Source organism: Pistacia vera, unplaced genomic scaffold, assembly GCF_008641045.1.
Source record: "Pistacia vera cultivar Batoury unplaced genomic scaffold, PisVer_v2 Contig180, whole genome shotgun sequence".
Taxonomy (NCBI): domain Eukaryota; kingdom Viridiplantae; phylum Streptophyta; class Magnoliopsida; order Sapindales; family Anacardiaceae; genus Pistacia; species Pistacia vera.
The window spans coordinates 471,403-478,921 of NW_022195899.1; the positions used below are offsets into that span (position 1 = coordinate 471,403).

The 7,519-nt window shown below is 35.4% G+C and overlaps 1 pseudogene; it reads left to right on the forward strand.

Annotated features, from left to right (window-relative positions):
• The first annotated feature begins 1,040 nt into the window (after nt 1–1,040).
• LOC116126540 lies at nt 1,041–4,188 on the forward strand (annotated as a pseudogene).
• The last annotated feature ends 3,331 nt before the right edge of the window (nt 4,189–7,519 follow it).

A 7,519-nucleotide genomic window follows, 5' to 3' on the forward strand; every position in this document is an offset into this window, starting at 1 on the left:
GACACATTCACATCCAAAAGTTTTAAAATACTATTTTCTCACCCAAGTTAATATTCGTTTACTACCCAAAGTTGATTCTGATGGCAAAAATTCTTTCTGTCACCACATTTGAACCCACGGTCTTCTCTCTACAAAAACCCTTTTACTCCGACATCTGATTTCCTCTCGATTGCCAACCACTGCAAAACGGTTTTCTTATTCTTAGCTGATTTCCTGATTTCGACGGCGAATATTCAATCAGTCACCACCATTCGAACCACCAACCTCAACTCTACAAAATTCGTCTTATTCTAGCTCTTGGTAACTCACTGATGACGATTGAGAAAGTGAAGTACACTTTGGTATTAACGGAATATAAACTTTGGGTGGGAAAGTCGTATTTTGAAACTTTTTGGTGGAAAAGCGTCATTAGACAAACCTTGGGTGGGAAAAAGTCTTTAGTCTAATAAAAATTATGAACAGTGGATGCCTCTTTTAGATCTCAGCTACCAATCTAATTTCCTCAATCTTGACTGTGATGTGTCACTCAAAGCCTTACTATTCTTCAACAATATATTAAACGATTTAAATGCTTTCCTTGTTTTCTTTGGTTCCCTCATTCTTGTCCTTATTGGTACATAGTTGATTGAAGCTCATACGCAGAACCTCCTCAGCCACCACGCCACCACACCGTCAAACTTATATTATATAAGAATATATATACACATATGTATACAAATATATCTTCATCATTAAGTTTTCGATGTATTTCTTCATCCTTTTACGTCAAGTTTTGGAAAGTAATTCAAAAATCTTTTCATTTTTGCGTTTTTATTTCTTTACTGTCTAAACAAAGACGTCTCTTCTCTCTCCCATCAAATTGGGCAACCTACAAATCAAAACTTACTTGCATTGAAGTCTATATTTTATATAAAATTAATTAGAATTTCCCCCAGTTTCAGAATCTACCGAGCAAATCGGTTCTTGCCACATGACAACTTACATCAATTCTCTTTCTCTTCTCTAAGTTTCTCTATTTAAACCGCATTTCATCATTTATCAACCCCTCTCAATTTTCCATACGCCACAAAGCATGGACACCCCAAACCTTTCTCATGCAACATACTACACTCCCTTGCCGGAGCAGCCCTCCCTCGATGGATCTCCCGCGACTCGACGGAGACCCTGAAGGTTTTGTGGTGATCGTTGGCTCCATCATTTTCCTTGTGTCATTGGTGGGGTTAATACTCAACCAAAGCCAAGAACCATCATCCACACACCAATGCCAAACAATGATGATAAACCCTCGTCACAAAAGAAGTCATTCGAAACGAATGCCGAGAGGTAGCTGAAGGCGTATCCAAAGTCAATCCATCTCTTTTTGATGATGATGAAGTTTTCTTATAACTGGACAAATGCAATGCTTTCATGGCAAAGACTCATCACCATTTTCAACCGGAGAAAAACTGGATGAATGGTAGGTAGAGAAAGGTTTGAAGTTTAAAAATTTTAGTTCAGAAATCACGTGCTTTTTTAATTAGTTTACTAACTTTCTGTTATTGGTGGTTGAGATCAGATTTGTACTTTTGATTTTCCCCTTTTCTATATTACACATCAAAGTCTTTATTGATAAACTGCAATTATTTCTCATTTGGTCTTTTTTTTTTTTTTCTCAATTGCTGGTTGGTGGGGAAATCTTGACGTCTCTGCTTCAGATCCTGATGGTAATGCTTACAAATCTCTTCCTTTGTTTTTGTTTTTATGTTTCTTTTAGTTTACCCAGTTGAGTTTAGCTTCATTATATTATTTGATTATAAAATGAACTAGTAAGGTAACGTTAACTTAGTCTGAGTTGGATGTTTAGTTGTATTTTTTATATTCTAATTTGTCATCCATTAATTTGTTGACTTTGCTTTGGACCATTTTTAGCAAGAAAGTGATCATTAACAGCTTCACTTAGGACTGTCATTAATTCATTTCAGGAATTTTTATTAATAATTTACTCCTAACATTTTGTATTTTTGACGTAGTATTTGATACGTAATATATGATTTCAATGAATCACTCATACTTTAAAGAAAAAAAAAAATTATATTTTAATATTATAATTTTAACCTCATTTAAATTCATAAATTTCTTAATTAATTATAATTGTTACGTTATCTTGTCAAAAAAAATTTATAAAAAATAGTTGTCGGTGTCACATCTTTGAACACGTAGTCAGAGACTTGTATTTCTGCATAAAAGTTTAAAACATTTGACTGGTCGCTTGGGAATTGCCAGACAAAAAGACTGATTTGCCATCAATGCTGATTGGTTCTCTAAACTAAGACAATATTAAATGCTTCCACATTTACAGACCACTGTTTCCCATGGGCTGGTATCATCTATTCTACCATACAATCCTGATTCAGCTGTCTGGGCAGCCATCACGTGGGGCCACGCCGTATCAAGGGCCTTGATTCCCTGGCTCTATCCCCGCTCGCCCTCGTCCCCGATCATTGGTATGATATCAATGGTGTCTGGACTGGCTCCGCCACTCGCCTTCCTGATGGTCAGATAGTAATGCTTTACACCGGGGACACTGATGAATCAGTGCGGTGCAAAATCTTGCATACCCCGCCAATCTATCTGATCCCCTCCTCCTTGATTGGGTCAAGTATGAGAATACCCGTTTTGGTTCCACCACCCGGAATTGAAACCAGTGAATATAGGGACCCGACTACTGCTTGGACCGGACCCGACGGAACATGGAGGCTGACAATCGGGTCAAGGGTTAATACTACTATAGGTATTGCACTTGTGTCCAACTACTAACTTCACTACATATGAGCTTTTGGATGGACTGTTACATGCGGTTCCGGTACGGGTATGTGGGATGTGTGGACTTCTACCCGTTGCAATAAACGGGTCAATTGGGTTGGATACATCAGCTGGTGCCCCGGAATCAAGCATGTATTGAAGGCTAGTTTAGATGACACTAAACTTGATCATTATGCAATTGGAACATATGACCCGTGTAAAGATAAATGGACACCCGTACCCGGAAGAAGATGTGTTATGGGGTTACGGGATTATGGAAGATATACGCATCAAGTCCTTTTTTGACCTGTACAAAAGAGAAGAATCCTATGGGGTTGGATTAATGAAACCGACACTGAAATTGATAACCTGAGTAAGGGTGGGCCTCTGTTCGGTATTTTTATTAACACTACATAACTGAATTTTAGGGTTCTTAATTTTCCTGAAGCTAATAATTTTCTGGGTTTTCGTGCAGAGCATTCCGAGGACTGTGTTGTTTGATACAAAACTGGATAATATCCTTCAATGGCCGGTGGAAGAAATAGAAAGCTTGAGATATAGTAAAGAATTTGAGAAGATGTGTAATTGAACCCGGATCATTGTGCCGCTTGATATAGGCACGGCCACTCAGGTTTGTCCATTACCTCTTGCATTTAGTAATCATATTTGCTTATAATAAGTAATCTGAATACGGGATTTTATGATATTCAGTTAGACATATTTGCAGAGTTTGAAACGAGTTATTAGCTTCAGCACCGAAGAAGAAGGGTACATTCAGTGTTGGCGCTGTGACAGAAGTACATTGGGTCCCTTTGGTCTCTTAGTCCTTGCAGATGACTCACTTTCAGAGCTCACCCCAATCTTTTTCCGCCCCACCAATACAACCAATGGCACTCTCACCACTACTTCGTGTGCTGATAAACAAGGTTAATTTTAATTAATTCCCTCTTTAATCTCTGTAAATAGAACTGAAAAAAAATACATAATAATCTACTGAATGAGAGCTTGTAATTTGAATGCAGGTCGTCATTGGCTCCTGAAGTTTTAAAACAAGTTTATGGAAGCAGTGTCCCTGTTCTTGAAGATGAAAAATTATCAATGAGATTATTGGTAATTCAGATTATTATTATATATTGTTTAAAATTTAACCAGATGAATAAGAAATTGTTGAATTTAATGATCAGGTTGATCATTCGATTGTGGAAACTTTGGGCAAGGAGAGGAGATATAGCGTCAAAATTTATCCACGGAGGCAATCTATGGACTGCAAGATTGATTTGTTCACAAGCAACAGGAGTTAATGTTACGGCCACACTCAAAATCTGGCAATTGAATTCTGCCTTTATTCATCCTTTCCCCTTATGGTGGACAAAATTTAGAAATCAAATCAAAAACCATTTGAGTTGAGCCCATTTCTTCATTGCTCTAGCTCTAGGTGGTTGCCAAAAGTTGTGCAAATTTTGTGGCAACTTCATTTTTTGGTAGGGCTGTCGTTTAATTATTCTCAATCTTGTAGGTATGCCTGTATTTCATTATTTGATCGTGTAATTTGAGGTTATTGAGATTCTTAGCCGCTATTTTTTTAAGTAGGAGAAAATACAATTGAAAATTGATTATCAAAAATTAATTTAATAAATATTATATAAATAGGACAATAAAATAATAATATCATATGAATTTGTATAAATATTTTATACATGTAACATTATTGATCTAAAAAGAAAACATTCAATGAGTTATAAAATTGTATGGGTTGGGCTTGGGTAACCATTCTCATTCTAATTGACCCAAAATTAGCCCATTATGTAGATCCTGTATTTCATACCATTGTAGATAGGCCCATCCATTCATAATTTTCTCCACAAGGTGTCAATAAGAGCCGGTTTGCAGAATTTGCATGCCAATATTGTGAAAAAAACTATACATCAGAATGATCTCTGAAGGTAAAATATTCATTCCAATTACCATGACTTGTATTTACTTGATTATAGACAAGTCAGTATTTAATATCATAATTTATTCAAGAGTAAACGACATTTTCCCACCCAAGTTTTTGCGAAAGAGCAAGTTACCACCCTTGGTTTGATTAATTCCAAATTCCCACCCTTAAAGCAACACTGTTAGCGGTTTTTAGGTTCTGATACAAATGCAGAGGGTGCTATTACCATATTGCCCTTGCTAAATAAATTAATAAAATACTTTTTAACCCCCAAATAAGTAGAATTAGAAAAATAACTATCTTACTTTCAAATTTATTTCAATAACACCCTCTTCTTCAACCTTCACATCATCCCCATCTCCAACCACCCAACCACTACCATTGCCACACCACCTAGCCATTGTCTCCACCCAGCCACCGTCGCCACCACCACAGCCACACAACCAACTATCACCATCCAGCCAAATTAATATAATATAAAGAAACTCCTATACATCTCAAATTCATTCACCAAAACCCTCTTCAGTCCAAACCCACCCAACCCTCTAAATTTCTTTCAATCCAAACAATTGGTGGTGAATGAGTGTGGTTGAGGCCTTCGTCGAGCAGTTGGTGGGCAAAGATGTGGGTGGCTTGTGAGAGGTAGATAGGAGTGGGAGGTGGTCGAAAATCACACAACATACACACAAAAATCCAATCCATAAAAACAAACTCCAAAAGCAGTCACAAAAAATAAAAAAAAAATCAACATTTGCCACTGTTTGATCTGAGAGTTTAAGGAAGGTAAGGAGTTATTTGCTTCTTTTGTCTATGTTGAAAATCAATACATGTGCAGGAGGGAGCTTTGGGATAATCTTGGGNACAACAACAACACAAAAGTAAAATTTCACATTGTTATTTTAGTTTATGTTGTATTTTCTTTTAATCTTAGTGTTTTTAAATTAGTGTTAATTTATTTTGAGTTATTATAGTTTAATATTTGCATGGAACGAAGTTTTGTTTTTAATTTTTCACCATTTTTTCAATTTTATAATTATTATGAATTTATTATTATAAATATTGATATAAATAATAATAAAATTAACATAAATATAAATTAAAAAAATTAAATAATAAAAATAGGAAAATAAAATATGTTTTGTAGTAAATAAATAGTGTCACACCAAATTGGTGTGGATAAATAAGGTTGCACTAAATTTGGTCTGATACTATTCATTCACACCAATTTAGTGTGGTTTTTGGTATTGCGTTGGAGCAAAATTTCTACACAATTAACCAAAATGGTGTTGGGTTGGAGATGCCTTAAGAGAAAATTGTGAGACTGGTTTGTAAACGTAACAATTTTCATGATCTAATGTTTTACACTGATCTTATTAGAATAGCCGGCTGGAATGTGAAAACCTTGACCATATTTTCAAATTCAGCATTGCTAGTCTTATAAAGAAGCCTACAAAGGAGGCATACAAAGTTAACCTCCACTCATCATTTCTCTCTCTCTCTTTTTCTCTTTTTTCGTTTTTTCTTTGTTTTTTCCTTCACTTTATAAGCTTTTTTGTAGACTTCTTTGTAAGGATAGATTTATTGTTTCAAATTAATGAAATGTTGTTGCAAAAACCCTTTTCATTGTAGGAATTGAGTCGAAATGTGAATTGGGTTGGGCCTGAAGAAAATCGACTTGAGTAAATTTATAAATAGAGCAAGGTACAAGAAGCTAAACCCATGAGTTTAAAGGAAGTAGTGGTGGTGGTGTGCTATGGGAAATGACTCGGCAAGGAAAATTTGTAGAAACTAGGTCAAAAATGTTTATTGCGTCAAAACTTGGACATATAATTGGTTCTCTAGAAACTGGGTTTCAAATGTCAATTGGGTCAAGCTCAAAATGTCAATTGGGGCTCAAGCCAAAAATGCCACTTGGGTCAAGCTAAAAGACCACTGACATGAGTAAACTTAGAAATAGGGTAGGGTTATTAAGGAATTGGGTTTAAAGAGTAAATTGGATTAGGCCCGAGTAACTTTAATAAATGTGTTTGTTTTAGTATTTTGAGTAATATTTTTGAAATCTTATTGTTAAATTGAGTTGGGTTATTATTATGAGGTAAAATTTAAAAATTAATAAGAAAGCCCTTAGGTTTGTTAATTTAGCTAAACACCTTTAATAATAAAAAATTTATAAATTTACAAAAACACCTACACCCACCCACAATTGCTAGATTCCGACCACCATCGTCAGAATCTAGCTAGAATCTTGTTTCATTGTGCACGACTAGCCAGATTCACCACAGATCTGGCCAAAAATGGCCAAATCTACGATCAGATCTAGCCGTCAATGACGGCCAAAGATATGGTCATCATTGACGGCCAGATACCAGCTAGATCTAGCTTATAGCGCACTATTACACTAGATTCTAGCTACCTTCCAGCAATGGTTGTCGGAATTTGACAAATGTGGGTGGATGGGGGTGTTTTTGTCAATTTATAAAAAAAATCTGTTGGAAGTCTTTAGTTAAATTAACAAATTTATGAGGGTTTAAAAATTAAATATTATAAGATATGATTTTGAGAATATGAAGCAAACATGCATTTTTTTTTCAACATAGGAATAGAGTATTTTGAAAATACCCAAAACATTTTGTTCAAAAGATCAAACCCAGAAGTTTAAAGGAAGCAGAGGTGGCAAGAGAGATGATTAGGATAGTCCAATTGTGTAAAAGTGTCCTTTTTCTCCATGGATTTGGCAAGTGTAACTAGTCTAGGTCTAGGTAGAAAGTAAAAGAAAATTATATTGTATTTTGTATCCAC